At 50.6% G+C, this 19,026-nt stretch overlaps 2 long non-coding RNA genes across 2 annotated transcripts; both read left to right on the top strand.

The window, feature by feature from the left end:
• The first annotated feature begins 9,052 nt into the window (after nt 1–9,052).
• Nucleotides 9,053–13,618, top strand: LOC119102436 (uncharacterized). The gene is made up of 2 exons (XR_005094695.1): nt 9,053–9,089; nt 12,447–13,618. It is a non-coding gene; the product is annotated as an uncharacterized LOC119102436 (long non-coding RNA).
• Nucleotides 13,619–13,727: 109 nt separating this feature from the next.
• Nucleotides 13,728–16,178, top strand: LOC119102429 (uncharacterized). Its single transcript, XR_005094693.1, has 3 exons — nt 13,728–14,072; nt 15,629–15,696; nt 16,034–16,178. It is a non-coding gene; the product is annotated as an uncharacterized LOC119102429 (long non-coding RNA).
• Nucleotides 16,179–19,026: the final 2,848 nt, after the last annotated feature.

Raw genomic sequence — 19,026 nt, 5'->3', positions numbered from 1 at the left:
GTATGAACTGGGTTGTTCACGGCTGGTATGCAGCAGCCCACGTAGTCAGTTTTTCGATCATCAGGCAAATTATCCCGCCAATCAGGTGTGGACTACGCGTGTAGATCTACATTTTTGTGGCCAACATCACGATGGTTGCGAAGGCGTACGACCAAGTAGGTTACGCGGCAATCCCGGCAGGTGAAAAGACAAGTGACGCCTCAGCCCTGTGACGGATGTTCTCCAGGGGTCAACAGTCACTCCTCGACGGTCGCCAGGGTATTTTGTGCGCGATGCTCGGTGAGAGCGAACGAACTTCCACAAGTTTTGTGGGCAAGTAAAGGAACTGTTTTTGTAATCAATTTCACATTGATGTGTCACATGATATTCTTTTAACTGTGGGAGTGCTGTTCATGTCACCTGTCTCAAACGCCACCATCTCTGTCCTTCTGATACTCTGAACAAATCAGCATTTAGGCGGGTGTGGCGACGTGCCTTGGTGGGGGTCACCATTCACCAAGCGCGTGCCTATGCCGGTCGGGTTGTCAGATGTGTAGTCCATCACTGGGAAGGAGACAATCACCCCAATTTTGCGGAATTGAGCACTGAACCCAGGCGAGTCGCATGGCGGGATGAAGCGTCTCCAAGCCTCAATTCTTCCCCGCCCTGGAGTGTCACCGGAACGCGATGGTTGCAATGATGATCTGGACGGTTGGCAGGCAGAAGCTCCACCCCACAGGGGCTGCCGATCTAGTCATACCAAAGAGCGCTTTCACTGGGTTTCGGGGATTGAACTCTGCGGATACCCCTCACCACCTTGCCCCGACAGGGGGGGGGGGGGGGGGAGTGAAGAATGCGGTGCCTATGGAGCTCGTTATTTTTTCCCATGAGGGGCTCAAGGGCCTTTTCGTCCCAGCCCCGAGTACCCAAGGCGGAGTATCAGAAAAGCATCTACCAGCTCCAATTCTAGCGACCCGAAGTAGGAGCCCCGGCTGACCTGGGGTTCTCAGGGGCACATATCACACAGTGTACGGACGCAGGAAACCATCTAACCGGAACACTTGGTCCTGGATCGACGTATGGGCGCCTGTTCACACAAAAGGAGCACTCACTGGTAAAGAGGGTCCGGTAATTGGCACAAGTGTCCCAGTTCTACTCATTGAGACCCTGGCCGAAACGTGACAGTTACTGGGTCCCCGGCATGATACATGGGCCCTTCCATCGTCTCACTGTGTTCCCGTTCACTGTCATTTACAGTATTCCCTGGCACTGCCAAGGCAGCTGTGCGAATCCAGCAGTGGTTCAGTCAATGAGAGGGAAGGGAGGCTCATGGGGTTTTAGTCCCCCGTCACGTGCGAACGTAGTTTTCTAACCACGACACTACTGAATATAATTGCGGGATCTGGTCATAAAAAACAAAGCGATTTTAAATATCATAGACACAAAGCAAAACACGCACCACTTCCCGTCATAAGTCATGATTGATAGCCGCTCCTCCTCCTCCCCCCCCCCCCCCCCACTCGCAAATTCTGGCTGCGCCCCTGGGATCGTTACCCCTGACCGCAGTCATATTCCCATACAAGATGAATAAGCCACCTCCTTAATTTGTCAGCCCCGTTCCATTTTGATCTGGTAGCAATATTTTGGCCCGGCTTTCCCTCTGCCGGTCGAAATAGCTCTTTATTGTCAAAGGAGGTAATTATCAAAAGTTCTTGGGATGAAGGCGAAACTGAAGCAGGCGAAAAGATAGGTTGTTGTGGGCATTGTTTTTGGATTCGTTTTGTTCCTGTTGGCTGTGAGTATAATGAGAGGTTTGTAATTCTTATAAAATATTTAAGTCTATGCAGACGGTAAGGTGTTATTGATGACCTTACATTGTGCAAATGGCTAACTTTGAGGCGTTCCGTGCTTGCGTTACAATTGTATCGTATGGGATGTGGCGTAGGGTCTATAGACCTGGATAAGATGCTATGGATGCATGGACATGAATGCATGCGTTACAGGGATCCATTGGTACATTTAGTTTACTTTTACTTTGAAAGGTACAGGCTGTATATGATTTGACCACCATTTTGCACTTAATTATGCTTCATACACCCACATTTCTTAGCAGTTGGCCACTCATGCCTATTGGGCTGGTGCTGTCTTGTTCTGCATCAGGTGGATTTTTGTTAATTAACATAGTAACCTGGGGCTTACTTTTATTTACATAAACAAGTAACTAGTAATACAGACAAGTAGGTAATGCAAGCCATTCAGGTCAGTGATTTTCACCTGTTGTCTGGCTTGCTGAAGATCTACTCTAAGTTACACTTTAACTGTACTTGCATTTTCTTGTATCTATATTCTGTGTGGACTTGCACAAGTTAAAACAGAATACAGGCTCAGTATGTAGTGTGAAATAAGCTATGTGATGATAAAAATGGCTGTAAAGAGTAATGCAAGATGTCAGCAATGCTTCATAAGTATGCTATATGAATGTGTTAAGAGCCATTGCATTATGCATGGTAGATTGATAAATAACCATCATATGACCAACTTAGGTTTGAGCTTTAGGTGTCCAGCTTTGATGTGATTTGAAAGGAGCTGACTAGACAAATACATATATGTGTAATTACCAAGTTTGTTGCATGCATATCACCTATTTCACTGACCCATTCAGACTGATTTTACAGTGTGTGATAAGATAGTGATCATGGTGTCATAAATATGCTATTGGGAGTCAGCTGTGCTCAGTAACATGATTAAGAGTGTATATTTTTACCTGCAGGCTTCCATGAAGTAAACAGCCTGCTCAGGTCATTGGAGTTGTCAGTTATAGTCAGTTGCATGTACACCCTGGTAGCTGCCTGCTTGCTGTAGAAAAGATTATTAAAAGTTGTTCCATGGTATTGTGATTCACAAATATCTTTCCTTGCCAGTAGTTTTCTATTAGTAGTATTAAGTAAGCTTTCAAAGCTTTGGCCTTAAAGTCTAGGCCTAGTGAGTAGTAAATGCCCTCTGGTGCTATTTTAAATCTAGAAATATTTTAGGTCTGGTGCACTTGGTTAAGTGCAACCTTCAGCAGCATTTCAGTGGCTTCAGGAATTTTTAAGATCAAAATAAGACTCAAGAATCAAGAATGTTCTGCTTGTTTTAGCTCAAATGAATGTTGTTTTTCATGCTCAATCCCTTGCAACTGTATCCCATTCTTGTTGGACACTTATTTAACATTTGCATTTCCTCTTGGTAGGAGCTTATTTTTTATCATTGTTGGGTGGGGACCCTCAGCATGTGTCAAGAGTTATGATGAAGGGTATTGAGGCATTAAGCTGCCAGATATGTTGCCTTTATTGGTAAATCATGATCACTGGCAGTGATCACACTGCAATGCTGAATAGTGTCAAATGTCATTTTGAAGCTTTGCTGTGCCATGACTTCAAGTGATGAGGCCTTGTCAATAAGGCCAAATATTTGACACATACACCTTTGAGGTCTTGAAATGTCCTGGAAACATGTATGCATTGAGCATAATGCTGGCAAGAAAAATATGTATCATGAAGAAGCCTTTAGCTGTCTGCCCTTACCCTGACTTCATTTATTAGACCAATTTCTGCTGTGATCCATTTGATGTAGTGATATTTCTGCCTTCCCAATTTTCCTGACAATGCTTTCTTCTTGTGTGATGAGTAAACTGTCACAGTTCTGACATTCTTATGCATTTTCCACATCAGGGCAGGTATTTTCGCTATAGGCTGTAGCCCTGTATCATCTTAAGTGTCTTTGACCTGTATGAATTGGAACCCAGGGACTGTAAATAGCATTTTTTCTCTCAAGTGGAATGCAATGTGCTTGGCAGTCTGGTATATACAGTTTTTCCATATTTTGCTATATGCTGCCTTTGATGAACACACTTTTTAGATGTAGCTGGGATGCTTCATGTTGTACTTGTCAAAATGTCTCCACTATTTGTTTATTTTATTTGCTTCTGTTTTCATGTATGGTACCTTCAGCAGTATAGCATCATAAACTCCCAAATTTGCCTTGCAGAGTTTGCTTTGTAAATGCCAGAAAATGCGTGATGTGATATGCATTGCCGCATCAGGACTTGCATACCAATATAGCAGATGTAATTCTGTAGTACAATTCCAAGTATGCCGGTGACCACATGTGGTTCAGTGTCGTGGATGAATGTGATATGCTGCACTAGGAACATTTCTGAAATCAATTTGTTACATGCGTGCTGTACCCATCGTTCTCTTGCAGTTCTCTTAATATACTGCAGCTCTCTGCCAATGTCATGGGGGCACATTGACATATGATCACAGACATAAGTGTCATTGGTCACCTGATGCTACTACACCTGCCATTCATAACCATAAAGCCACAGGGTTCTCCATCATCCCACTGTGTCATTGGTCACCTGATGCTCCTCCACCTGTCATTCGTAACCATAAAGCCACAGTGTTCTCCATCATCCCACTGCTCTCCACCAACTGCCGTCGCTGAGCCACTCGTGCGCGCCGTCCCCCAGGCGATCGCCGGCGGCGCGCGACATGAAGGAGCGCCCGGAGCCGATGGAGACGATGAGCGCGCCGGAGGCGGAACGGCGCGCGGCGGCCGAGGCGGCCGGGCGCGTGCTGGAAGGCGCGCCCCGAGCCGCCGCTGGAGGCGAGCTGACGCAGCTGCCGCCGCCGGCCGTGCTGGTCGCCGGCGCCGTCGGCCACCATGTCGCCGCCGCTGTCGGAGGCCCGAGCACCGCGCCGACGCCGGCGGACGGCTCAAGTTCTACGGCAAAGGTGCGGTGCTGCCGGTGGACACAGCGCCGCTTTTCGCGGCAGGGGCTGGGGGAACAGGGACAAGGAACTGTTTTTTTTGGGGGGGGGGCGTAGGGGGGGGGGGGGTTGCTGAGTGGGTCATTGTAGTCGCTGGTGTGTGTGGGTTGGCGGACGTGGAGCGGAGTCTCGTATCTGTCTCAGCGCCGCACTGATAGTGTTCAGGTGTTTCTTTCTGCTTTTGATATGAGCTCAGATGTAAAGGAAGCAGGCTGTGCTCAAGTGCACTTCACATGTCAGCATGATCATGGTGTTTTCACCCATTGGAGGTCCTTTTCGCCCAAGTGCTGTGCCATCCAAGATGTACTGGGTCTTTCATCCACAGCGATTCAGGTGGGGTATTGTTGGATACATGGTGGTCGGGGATGTGGCGTGCTTAGTCCTCCAATGAATTGTGTAATACATTTTGGTTATTTTCATGACCATATTATGCTGGGCTTGAGTATCTTCCTTGCTAAGAAGTGAAATGACGTGTGTCATGCTCCATTGCTTCCTTTTAAGTTACATACTGTGAGCTGTGTAGCCCATGAGCTAATCTACAGCACTGCACGATAGTAGGAAAGATGACTGCTTAGTCTAGCTGCCATTACTGACACCAGGCAGCGTACGCCATGGTTCCCACACACGCGCCTTCAAAGCAGTCTTGTCCGCGCTGCGAGGGTGGGCGTCTGGCTCACTATCCTCCCGTAACGCCACCGTCGCACCTCAGGCGCTTGGCCTAAGTCGGTGGCGTGTTTGCGACCATCCCTGTACGTTATGTGCACGTGACCGGTGATCCGTGGGATGCATATGGACGAGAGCGCCTCGAGACCGGCTTAAAGCCTGCGGCAAGCTTCAGGCATCGCGCCGACCGCGCTTCAGGCAGACGTCGCGTGGCTTCAGGCAGACTTCAGCATCCCCATGGGTCGTGTTGTGACCACGCAATGCTTCTTTGTTATGTGCCCCATCACGTTAGCAGTGGGTGCGTGAAGTCCGTTTCCAAGCAGTGCGTCGGTTCCGTTTTGATCAGTCGTTATGTTTGAGGTTCCACTCGATCGGGGTGGGGCCGCTGTCAGTGGTGCATTCAATTGTAATGATTCCAAGTACGTCTGTAGTGGTTTTGCGCCGTATGGTCATACTGGACCGAGCTGTGGCTGACGCAATGCACGCTGCTTTCAGCGCAATTAACAGTGATTTCAGTGATTATCTGGTTGCTATCAATTCAAAGCAAAGTTGTTGTAATGACCGTTTGGTGTGGAACAGCTTGGAGTTGCTGGTGATCAGATAATCACTCTAATGTCAAATGTCAAACACTTCGTTCGCCGTGAGACAGGTTTCAGCTGTGCTTTGTGCATAAGCAGAGCTTCATAGAATTAATTTGTGCTCACAGTCTGGTTTTCCCAGAACAAACCATATTTGCGGTGGTTTAATGTTTTAGCGCCTGTGCGGTACAGGTCCTACAAGTTCTCAGAATGATGCGGAAGCCTGTCCATAGCTTTGTGGGCCTTCCTTCGGCGTCCAAGTTGATTGTTGTGTCGCTTTTTATGCATTCAGCTGCATTCTCGGCATGAGCTGTTTAAGCAGTCCTAAACTCAGCTGTCTCAAGTTGTCTCAAGCCATTTGTGATATGTTCACCATGTTGTAATGACCGTTTGGCCTTTGTCGACGATGGACGCCCGGCATTCCGGAGTGCGATCCGGAGTTCCCATCCGGAGTGCGATCCACGAAGTGTCTGATAGCTCTGTCGGACGTCCGAGTCTGACCTATGTGCTGTTTTGTGTGGGGATTACTTCGAATGGTTTGCACGAGTGGCGTCGGGCTGGAGCGCTCGCTAGCAGAGCTCGTCGCGTGCGTCCTGAAGCTGGCGCCCAGACGGCCGTTCTAGCCCACCCCCCAGCGATTATCTCTCGTACCTCCGCCAGGCCATGCTGCGGGGGGTTCACGGGCACACACGATGCTTAGTCATGGCTGCCCGGGCTAGGCTAACTCTTTGGCCAGTTGTCAGCTGGCCTGCCACCGCAATCGTTTCATCGTAGCTCGCAGTCACGAGTTGCCATGGTGGTGCTGGAAACGTCTGGTACGTTCATGATATATCCCAATGATGTTTTGAAAACTTGGTCTAACCCATGCATCCAGTCGGATTGAAGATCGGTCGTTTTCAAGGTATTAACTCATGTTTTCGTTTGTCCCACAGTCGCGATATATGATATATAAGACCAGGGTTGCTTCTGATATCTGAGGGCCGGGTGTGGTTGTGGGTCCATGAACGTGCTGAACATTCCGGCGTCTCCGGTTTGGACGGACAACCTATTCCGCAGCTGTCCGAGTGTTTGACGGGGCCTTGTCCGCTTTCCAGACGGCCTGGCTGCGACAGTTGTCGGCCTGCAGCTGTCCGTGTGTCTGACAGGGCCTTGTCCGCTTTCCAGACAGTCTGTCTGCTGCTGTCCGTGTGTCTGACGCGACCTTGTCCGCTTTCCAGACGGCCGAGTGCTGCTGGAGTTATCGCACGGCTTGGAGAACTGGGAGAAGCGCTGGGTGGCCGTGTCGCGCAAGACTTACTGGACGCCGCCCACCGTCAGCGCGCGCATGGAGAACGTCGCCTCATTCAGCGGTACGGACCGGGACGTGCACAGTCTGCGGCGCTGCGGGTGGATCCTCGGGGCTGGGTGGGGGCTCGGTGGGAATCGGTGTGCCTTTCAGTGTTACAGACCAACGTGCGTGCGATTCAGGCGAATAGGTGTCCTAGGTGCGGACTTCGCTCGGGATTGTGAGGACGGAGAGTCTGCCCGTTATTGTCGGCGTGCCAGAGCTCTGCGTGTATCTGAAATGCATGATGATCAGTTGGACGCAGTGGTGTGCGCACCGAAGAATACTGGTCATATCGTCTGTGGCCAGCCTGCCGCTGGACGTCCGTGTCCAGTTCCACTTGTGTGTGGGCGCGAGCAATCGAGTTCCAATATTGGTTGGCCTCAACAGCACGTATAGTTAACCCCCAGCTGATCTGCAGGCGGTATGGGCGCCAGATGACCAACGTAGTCGGTGCGCCCCAAAGCCCAAATCATCATCATGATCTGCAGGCGGTGCCCGTTGTTTACGTGTGATGCGTCAGCCGGCCTCGTGCGAGCGCTGCTCTCGGCCGGCTGCCGGTGCTGACCGACTGGGACGTCTCTGGCAGATGACGGCTCGTCGGTGCAGTCGTCGCCGTGGCCGGTGGACCCGTACCGGCGGAAGCAGGCGGGCCCGCGGCGCCGGCCGGCCGCCGCCGCCGTGCTGCGTCAGCTCCGCTCGCCGGCCCGCGCTCGGTCTGTGGCTGTTGCCGGCCAGCCGGGCGCGACTGCGGCGGCTCAGCCGGCGGCCGCCGACGGCGGCGCTCAGCCTGCCGGCGCCGCGGCCGCCGCCGTGCCCACGCCGCCGTCGCCGGCCGCCGCCGTCCGCCGCCGGTCGCGCCGCCCTGCTGGAGGCGGCCGTGGCGCGGCTGGCGGAGCGCCGGCGGCGGCCGGTCGTGCGGCCCACGCACACGGTGCGCATCAAGGCCGGCAAGGTCAGCCCGTCCGCGTGGCAGGCCTCGCCGCGCAAGCGGTCGCACGCCGCCCGCGACGGGCCGCCAGCCGGTCGCGGCGCGCGCTCCACTGCCGCCGCCGCCGCCGCTGCCGTGCCCGGCGCATCAACCTCGTCGCCGCCGGGCTCTGCTCGCCGGCGGCGGTCGCCGCGCCGGCCACCGCCACCGCCTCGGGCGCGGGCTCTCCAGCGCCTGGCGCTCGCTCTCCAGCGCCGCAACGCGCCCGCAAGCGCCGCCCCGTCCAGTGCGCCCGCTTCCGTGTACAGTATAGACTCGCTGCTGGCGTCACCGAGCGGCCGCAGTCCGTCTCGGCCGGCGCCAGCGGCCGCCACCCGTGCCGTCGGCGCCGCCGCCGGCCAGCGCGGCCGGCTCGAGCGAGCCGCTGCCGCCGCCGCTGCCGCTGCCGGTGCCACTGCCGCCGCCGCACGGCTACCCGCTGGCGTGCCAGCAGTCGCCCTACCTGCACTACCTGCAGGCGATGGCGTACCGCGGCCTGGAGCAGCGGTGTCCGGTGCCGGCGCTGTCGGCCGGCTACGCGCCGCACCCGCTCGTCTCGCCGCTGCTCTACTCGCAGCTCAGCCACCCAGCTGTGCACAGGCCCTCGCCGCGGCTGGCGCGCTTAGTGGGGCCGGCCTCGCCGCCGCCGCCGCCGCTGCTGCCGCCGCCGCCGCTGGCCCGGCCGCCGCTGCCCAGCCCGGCGCACCAGGCCAGCCTGCACAGTCCCGCCGCCGCTGCGGCAGCCGCCAGGACTGACCAAGGTAATGATGATGCACTCGGCTGGAGCATGGATGTTGTTGCGAGCGGACGGCGACGATGTTGTGGCAGGCGTTTTTGTTTAGATATCCATGCGCGCCTACCACGTTCAAACAAAATCCAAGGTCATGTTCAGGCGTGTATGTATTGAAGTACTGACTGTGGATTGCTGACTGCTAGATTTGTAGCGCTGTCCTTCTGGTGCATGCGCTTGGATATTGTCCAGGTGCTAGGCTCATGCATGAAGTTGTTTAAACAAAAGCGTTAACCACATGATAAAATGGTATCATATTATGGCTACATCTCGCTGTAGTCGTTTGGATCATGTTGGTAAATGAAGCCAGGCCTGAGGAACGTAGCACCTGTGGTCGTCATTACCACGTGCTTGGCCTTCGTAGACGTCTTGATAGTGTTTATCCAACAACCAACGAGAGACGGAAAAACTCGGGGCCGATAGTTTGAGGGCTGGAAGCCTAATCGGCAGCTAGCTATCTTTCCCATCCGCTGACTCGTTTCGGTGTGCGGGCTCTCACTGTTCGGTGTGTTGATGTATTGTACAGCGAGTCTGTGCTGAATCTCGACTGCCAGCTATTCTTTGGTGCGTGCTTCGTGGTCCCCACAACTTGGATGAGTCGAAGCAACGCCTCACATCACAAATGTATCGCTCAAAATTGTTTGAATGAGACGAGGGCCAGCGACGTTAGACATGGTAAGCCCGCTTTCCGGAGGCTAGCGGTTCGGCTCGCCTTGGTGGTGGCCGTTTAATCAATCGCAGTATCCTGGTGTAACCACGCGTGCCACGTGTGGGGGATTGCAGTAACATTATGGTAGGCTGTGAACCAAACGTTGGGAGCACTGATATCTATTTTATGGGATGTTCGTAAAAACTGTGGTCATTTGGTCCTAATTTGCATGTCATTTCCTTCTGCTTGCCGGTCGCACATTCTCCAAGATTCTGTGAGGTTTTACGCCATCGGTAAGTATAGATGGGGTCATTATCTTTGCCATGTGTTAACCCCCAATCACCTCTTATCGTTCGGGGACGAAAATTTATAAACATGAAGTAGTAAAAAGAGCAAACGGCGGGAGCACAGAAGGCACCATGCAGACGGGAAGGAGTTGCCTCACCTTTGGCCGTAGGAAGTGTGCAACTCATTTTCGTGTTCAAAAGGATGCATGCTGAGCCCAAGTCGTTCAGAACGGTTGGCGTCGGATGAGAAAGCAAAGGAAGATGAAAATGGCACGCGGTTCTCGAAATCTTTAGACACCACTTTTCCCGTCATATGGTGTGAATTTTGTACCTCCCATGTACTGTTTCAAGGATTTTGCATCCCGAAATCTAACATCCAGGTTTGACAGCAGCCGGCCGAAGCAGTTTCCGCCAACCGGCTTGTATCGGTTGAAATCAGCCGGTAATATGCACGCTTTCATAAAATGTTCTCAGAAGAGAAATGGAACGCGTGGGTGTTGGCATCAGACATGATGCCAACAGTATGATGTGAGAGACATGCCAGTCCATAGGCGACCCGCCCATTGTAAACCCAAGACAGGCCAAGCCTAGTCCAGTTTCTGGAGAAACCAAGTGACAATGTCCGATACTATGTGTTGAATGCTGCGTATCCTGCATTACGATAAGGGCAGTGGAAGAGGCATTTTGGCCGTTGATAAAAAAGATGTAATGCAAATGCGTGACGCCGGTGCAAACATGAAACCGTTCCCCAAACCAGGCTGGTCTTCTTTCGGTGAACTAAGACCAACAGCCGAATGACCAACCAGCCCCAGACCCGACCAGGCCGTGCTCGAATTGCCAGGCCTCGATCAAAAGGCACAATCCAGTTTCTTACTGCATTATTGTACGGAATAAATGCGCATCGTGGGGCCAGCAATGTAGCATGAGTTTTTAATGCGAACCATACTATATTTGCGTACAAGATTTGAAACATTAGCTTGCAGCCACTGACTTGAAGTTAATATGCCCATGCTCGTCTGATTTTGCGGGCATGGTGTTGTACACCTGTTCTAGCTGCTAGGTGATTAATGCGTACCTCTGAGTGGCAACACATTTCATCTGATTGTAGAAGAAATTTGTCGTGCGCTACATGGGCGGTGATCAAAGGACGCAGGGTCACGTGGTAGGTTATGTATCGTGGTAATTCTAACGCCACGTCTTTTGGTCATGCTGTTGTATCGGTTTGCTGTGAACAGATACGTTGTTATTACAAAGTAATGGTGATTGAGCAGCTTCTTTTTACCCTCATGTAAAATGGCAACCCTGAACGTGATATTTGACAGCATTTTACATGCAGTGTTGATAAGGAGCATCATAAATTCAACGATGTATGAACATAATTGTGTTTTTGAAATGCGGCTCTCACGCCGCTGTGGATGTCTCCGTTGGTTTTTTTTCCAGTGTAGGTCTCTCTGTCATATGGTTTGAAAATGAACAACCAAAACAGCTCGACGAAAGGCACATACGGCATGTTGCGCTTTGAACACCAGGACATTGTAAATTATGCTGCTCTTTTGATATTACAATGCCGGTACCTCTCCTGACAGGGACAAATGTTGAAAATAGACATCGTTATCGCATTCAGTGTCGAGCACTTGGTCCCGGAGGTGTTGCCGGTGGGAGGGTAGGACGGAGAGGTCATCGGCCCCTCCCCCTCTCCTTTGACCTCACATGACCCCCGGCGGCAGCGGCTATCATACCGTCCCGCTGGTTTGGCCCCACATGGTCGGGCTCGTCTCCCGACGCACCAGGAAAGCGCTGCAGGCCATTGATTACGCCGGGCCACAGATTGCAGTGGCTAGGGTTGGATACATTCGCGCATAGGCGACACATTCTCCTTGAGGGTGATCATGATTGCCAATTTGGTGGTCGTAATTACTGACATACCTATCGGTATCACTGTTGTACTCGCTCATGTTTGAATCGATCTTGCAACGGCGGGCTCCTGGGTCCGGGTATGAAGAGTGTGGGTTAGTAACATCGACAATGGAAATAATGTGTGGCCTCCATTTGGAATGGATTCGGGCACACCACTCACTTTTATCTGAGCTAATAATGCTCCTCTTACACCACCCGCTTGCAGGCTGCGGGGCACGACGGCGCCCAGTCTTGGCCGGGTGCTGTCGAGCTCCTGCGGCGGCGTCATGCCGCGCCGGCCGCCCTGCTGACCGCGCTGTTGTGCCGCCGTTGCAGACATGCCGCTGAACTTGTCGCGCCGGTAGCGTCGCCCTGCCGGCCGCCATACTGACCGCGGTGTTGTGCCGCCTTTGCAGACATGCCGCTGAACCTGTCGCGCCGGTAGCGTCGCCCTGCCGGCCGCCATACTGACCGCGCTGTTGTGTCGCCGTTGCAGACATGCCGCTGAACCTGTCGCGCCGGTAGCGTCGCCCCGCCGGTCGCTCGCCGTCCACCCGGCTGGTGGTCGCCTCCTCCACGGCGCCCCGCTTGCCACCGAGCGTGCTATCTGACGGCGCGCCATCGGGCTGCGGGCCTGGTCGGAGCCGGCGCCACTGCAGATGTCGCCCCTGGACGTGGCTGGGGCCTCGCGGGGCCTCCCGGTCGTGCCGAGCGGAGCGGAGGCCGGCCTCGGGAGCGGCCGGAAGCAATACGGTCTTGGCTTTTGATTGGTTGGTTGTTCTCTGTTCTTCCTCGCGCGGCCTGTCGGTCCAGCCGGCGCCGGCTAAGCTGCGCGGTCCGTATCGGCGGGCCGATGGAGGCTCGCCCGGCCCCGGAGCTGCCACCTGAACGCGGGACGCCGGGTGCCGGGCCCGCGCCCGGCCCCCGCGCGGGCCGCCGGCGGTCACGGGCGCCATCCGTGACACGGGCCGGGCGAACGACGCCTCGCGCCGGGCAAGCCGGCAGCTCCGCTGGCGACCCCTCCGACTGGCTCGGCAAGATCTCAGCTACTGTCTCTGTATGTGATATGTTTGGACAATCAAGGCCTCCGACCAGTACGCCCGCGGACAAGGCGAACCAGGGCCCGGCGGGCTCGACGCGGCCGTGGCCGGCAAACGGCCGCCCGGTTTTGATAGATGTAATTTTATGCTTTGTTGCTCATGAAGTTGCGACGCTCTCGCTGTGTTGTTTAGTGTTCTGTTTTGTTGCGGTTGAGCGCCGGTTGTCTGTCGTGTTGCAATTATCCATGTGACACATTCGGTAAATATGTATTGTTTTATCATCGCAGCAATCGAGCTTGCTGTCATTGTGTTCGACAAGTTCGTTGCGCACTGGAACACCTCGGACCAACAGATGCCGCCCCAGTGCCGGTGCTCCTCGCACCCGCCGTCGCCAGTGCCTTCAACGGATTCGTTGTCGCTCGACGTACTTCCGCACAGTACAGCTCGACGTTATCATAAGCACCCGTGCCAACGAAACATTGTAACTAGATGCATCAAACAAATAGACAAATGACATTTCGTATTTATTTTGCTACCAGATATTCACAGTGCAAATCTCCACGGTCGTGTTTTGTACTTGGATACATGTAAATATTCACCTGATCGCAAATACATCAGTACAACATTCGTCCGGTCCTCCCTTCCCAGCAGAGTCGTCAGGGGGCGCCACCTGGATTCAATTGCATGGCTGATTGCCGTTACGCACCATGTCATAAAATGGCCGTTGGCGTGGTGGACGCACCGGGATAAAACTCACTCCATTCGCCGATTGCGGCCGCTTCAGCTGCGTGCGAGTGATCCAACAAACCTAGATCTTTTGAAGAGGGGATCATTACCCGTTCTGCCACCCGTCCGATGAACGCCTCGGGGCTTGTGACGTCACGGAGTTTTGTAAATGAGTAGGAAACACAGAAAATGGCGAAGTTGGTGGTGATGCGGATGCTGTGATCCATATTAATTATCGAGTATCGCGGACATTTGGAGTGTTGTGACCATGAAGAAGCATTGAAGATGCTTGTAAAGTGTTGTTCTTCCGTTTAGGAATCTAGATGCAATGGCTGCGAACATGTATAGGGTTGGAGGTGAGTTTTGAGGGGAGCAGCTTGTTTTGTTTGTTCTGCGGAGCGTGGGTTGCTGAATGTGCCGGCTGATGGGGAAATGGATGAGGATAGACCGGCACAACTGCATGGTCATGATGCGCGAAGGAATTAAATTATCGGGCGAATATGTAAGCATATCAATATTAAAGCTAGCTTTTGACCAGAACGCGTACATGCAACCGGCTCTGTTGCATTGAGACATTCGTGGCGCAGATATAGTTAAAAAGATAGGGATATTTCTTAGTAAATTTACACCTCAGCTATGAAACAGGGTGTGTTTCCAAGTGATGTAGTCACTTGATATCATTCAAGCCACATTTTAGCATGCAGACTGTGATTGTTCTGCTTGACTGATCACACTGTCAGCTATTTTAGCACAGGTACATGAATAACAATTGTAATTACACTTTAAGTAGCAGCCTCAACTAATATGTTGCAATTTGAATGTGTATGATACCTGATACATGCTAGTGTGGAAAGATGGTATTTGCACGAGAGTGTGTTTTAGTGGTTCAGGTCATTTTGCATATGTATTCATGTTATATAGGATAGCAGCAAACTACATTATTTGTTTTGGCTGCTGCTCAAATAAAAGATCAGATGAAGCCCAAAACATAATATTATTGTTTGTTGCTCAAATAAAAACACTGGCTGGGACCCAAGGCAGAACCTTATTATTTGCAAATATGAAACACACAGCACCAGTTGGTTATATCTCTGTTTTCCACTGGCTTGCATTTCTCTGGCTTCCTCGACTCATAGGTATTCAAAGCTTAATGTCTTGAATAGGTGATGTGCACAATTTCATGCTCAGTCATGTCAAAGATTCAAAGCTGCAGGTTTTCATGTTCCAGTGCTCTGTCAATGCAATTTGTGCTCTTGCCAATGGGCTTGAATCTCAGGTTGATGTGATGTTTCCATTCATAAAGAAGACTAGTTGGTATATTTTGCTAATGTCACAATGCAGTGTTTGATGTGATTCCCATGTGATATTGCCACATGGACATGATTTGAAATTGGTGCTTGAAGGTCTGAGTGAGCCAGAATGGTTGTATGCCATTTTGTTAGTATAACTAGAATCTGCAGGTGTCAAGCTTATGTCAGTGTTAGTTTTTACTCACATGCCTACAGTGTAGAAAATATGTTCCTTGAAAACTGTTTGGAATCAATTAAGGGCTTGTAGTTTTTGAGCTGGTCTGTAAGTTTCTTGCCTTGATATTTGTTTATTGCCACTTTTTATTGTCATCTAATAGTGGCTTAATGCCACCATGTGGAGTTATTCTACCTGCCTAAAGGATAACCAAAAAATGCATTATGAATAAGTGCTGGTCTACAGTTTGGGCAGAGTTAGGACAAATTACTATCATGTGTGTCAAGTTATGCTGCTTTTGGATGTTTGTGCACATCAGCATGGGGTGAATGATTTAAGTGAGCCAAAGGGTGTGCCATATCTGCATTTTGCAAGTGCTTTCAAAGTTAGTCAATGTCGCTAAACAATATTTTGTTTCTGATTGACTCTGTTTTTGTTTTTGTTTCAGACTATGTCTTTTTTGAGACATCCTCCACCTCTCCCTACCAGATTCGTAGGATTGAGGAACTAAATAAGGTAACTAGAATACTGATGTCATGATGCTAATATTGTATTGGTTGTACTTGAAAGAATGAATACAGATGAAATCAGTAATTACTCTCAAAACCTGTCATGCAGTTTTCTGTCAATAATTGCTTTACGTTTGCTGTGTTATCAATGTGTCTTGTGCTCTTTGCGCTTTGACATCATGTTGGTCATTATGAAAGGTAGTCTTCTGGTGTTATGCTTGATGTGTCACTTAATGATTGAGTTGCTTAGTGTTATTTGTACCACTTCATGTAAGTTTCATTTTTGCACTTGACGCTACCTGTGATACAGTCAGATGTGTTGATATGTTTTTGGTATGTTTCAGACTTTAAGTGGCAATGTGGAGGCTAAGGTGATGTGCTTCTACAGGAGGAGAGACATCTCCTCATCCCTCATCTCATTAGCTGACAAGCATCAGAGTAAGTGGTGCATTGCTTTGAGCTGTGATAATTGGGTATGCTGGCACAGCATTGTGTGCTGGGGCATTTATGAGCTTCAAAAGCAATTGGCTGTTTTATGCATGTCATATGTGTACAACTGGCAGCACCCTTCCTATAGCATGAGGCACACAAGATAGTGCTGTTGACTAGTATTTTTCAGCATTATCAAAACATGAAAAGGGATGGTTTTTCAAAGCTTTGTTTTTGCTGACTTTCCAAGAGTGTGGTAGTTTGGTGCAGAAGCTCACTGAGCTGGGCTTGCATGGTTTTTGCACACATTGCTCAAAAATACCAGGGCTTACCTGGTCCATGCCTTGTTATTGGTGCATGAAATGGATGAAATGCCATTAAGTTCCACCTTTGGTAATATTTTTCCACATTTATTTGGATGAGGTGGGTTACATTTTGTTGCTTCTGCAATGTTGCATGAAGGGCTTGGCTGGTGATAATGTTGCCTGTAAAGCTTTGGAAAAAAATGCAATAAACAACACAATGGAACCAAACCCAAAATCATTCTTGAAAGCTGTATGGACCTGTATTGCATAACATTTTTGGAAAGATCTTCATGATCATGGAGGTAGTGAAAAGGTGCCTGATTGGGCTTGGTCACTCAAATTAAAGTCTGCCCTGCTGTCTCTGTTACTGACTTCTTATTCTCATCCTATGAGAATGACCTATGACCTTACTCATTGTGACATGGTGCATGGGTGTATTTAGGAGGTTTGCTGGCTGTCTCCCTCCCCAGTATAAAATATTTGCATGTTTTGATATGCTTGAAAGTGAATGTTGAAAGTCAGAGAATCCAACATACACTTTGTAAGAACTAGATTGTAAACATGTTATGTTACATGCCACACAAAACATTTTGCATACCTGCAGTGCTCGAACATGGGGTTTCCAGCACAAATGTTAGCTCCCCCATTCTAAAGTTGTGCAGACACAACTTCATGATAGGTGTGTGTAAATTGAGTGCTGGGGCTAACAGTTGATTGACTATTATGAGTAGTAACTGCCTATGATGGGCTGCCCAATAGATTCATGTTCCATGGGAGGTTAGAAATGAATGCTACATGACCTAGAAATTGATGTACATTGAATTGAAGGGTCATCATTGGAATTAAGTCTTTCCATAATTTGAGGACGTCTGTTTGGTTTGACCTAAAGCATGATACATCATTCATGACAGTCAATTTTGTTGATAAATATGTATTATAGGTACCTAGGCATAGGACATAGAAAAGAACAAAAGCCAGATGGTGCAATTATATATTGTCTTCTTTTCCATATCGGTGGTAATGCAATGACATTGATATCATACCAGCAAGGAAGAACCCTTTAAGCATGTGTCCTCGAAGGTAGCATGTTGACATGGCAGTGCGAGCGGTGCACTGTCGTGCGGTCAACAAAACGTGCGTGGATTCGATCCGATGGTCCCGCGGCATAAATCTCAATAAGAATGGCACGTGCCTCGGCTCGAGCCCAGCGCTGTTGATTCGATGTAAGTGTTAGGGATGTGTGTGTGATTGTTGGTCTGATAACCGTGTGATTATGTATCACACCGGGGGGGGGGGGGGGGGGATCATGTGTGGTCTTTCCGTTACACATAGTATTAACGGCCTTTCGCTGTACTGTGAGGTCTCACCCTCGTGGCCATGAATGCTGCTGGACATCTCATGGGTTTTAATGGCGTATTCTAATGATTAATTTATGTGGTAATTTTATCAGGTACCCGCGGTGTACTGGTGGCAGGTATTCTCCGCATGGGAACTCACAACTTCTTCAAAACAGGGACCTAATTCATGGGTTACTTTTGCCGACTTTTGTCGCCGCATTGTTTGGCCTTCTTTTCTACCAGTGATTTCTCAAAAGACAGATCAGTAGTCGATCTCTACAACTAGGTGCTTTGGACGTGTTGCCGTCTGTCACAGTCGGACGGCCGGACAGCGGTGCGTCCGCTATCTTCACGCTTTGCTTGGACCGATAGCCTCCCTGGGAACGGCGGACTGCTTGATCGCTATATTTGCTCAGCAAATCCATGAGCATTGGATACTCGCCATATCATAAGCGACACGTTGATTGCAGTCGAGACGGCGTGCAGGGTTCATCATTGCACAGGAATCATTCGGGCACGATTGGAGTTCTGCCACCGCGTTAGTAACAGCTGCCGTTTTCACGGCTTGCGTCGCCTATCACGTTCAACATGACTCCACTCACGAGATCACGACATGGCGCGCACGCTGAGTGTCGGTATGACACGACACGCTGGCTTCCGAGCTGTGACACAGAGCGGGTCAACGGAGCGCGGTGCTGGTGGTTTGACTCCTAGTATTTAAAAAAGGTTCAAGTAGCGGACCGTGTGAAGGTTTGATTCGGATGCGTAACTCGGTAGGGCTCGCTCATTGTGGTGTTCGAAGACAGGCTGACAAGCCGCTGTGTTCATCATAACTATAACTTGTATGCTGCCCGACTTGGCATTGGGCTTGACAGTGAAGTGTTGTCTGCTGAGATCATGGTGTTGTACAAAATGCGGCATTTCATACAGGTTTCAATCCCTTGCCTGTGAATAATTGGGCAGGGTTTCGTCTCATGCAAATGTGACTCGATTATATTGATGGCATGTGGGGGTGAAGGTGGCAATCATGTTAAGCGCCACTGATGGGCGTCATTGCTATGCACAGCCTGGCCCCCAAATATTGGTGGAAGACATGTCTTGAGACCCTGTGTACTGATGTAGAGCTAGTTATGCCTGGAATCATCTGCTGTGTCCAAACCGGTTAATCAGGCGTACTTGCTTTATACGTTTCTGAATATTTTGCAATGTTTATGAAAATTGGGTTCTTTGCGGCACAGTTGCACGATATTGCACACAAATGTCCCA

Source organism: Pollicipes pollicipes, unplaced genomic scaffold (genome assembly GCF_011947565.3).
Source record: "Pollicipes pollicipes isolate AB1234 unplaced genomic scaffold, Ppol_2.1 Scaffold_2555;HRSCAF=2994_pilon_pilon_pilon, whole genome shotgun sequence".
Classification (NCBI taxonomy): Eukaryota; Metazoa; Arthropoda; class Thecostraca; order Pollicipedomorpha; family Pollicipedidae; genus Pollicipes; species Pollicipes pollicipes.
This window is presented reverse-complemented; position numbering and strand designations above follow the sequence as displayed.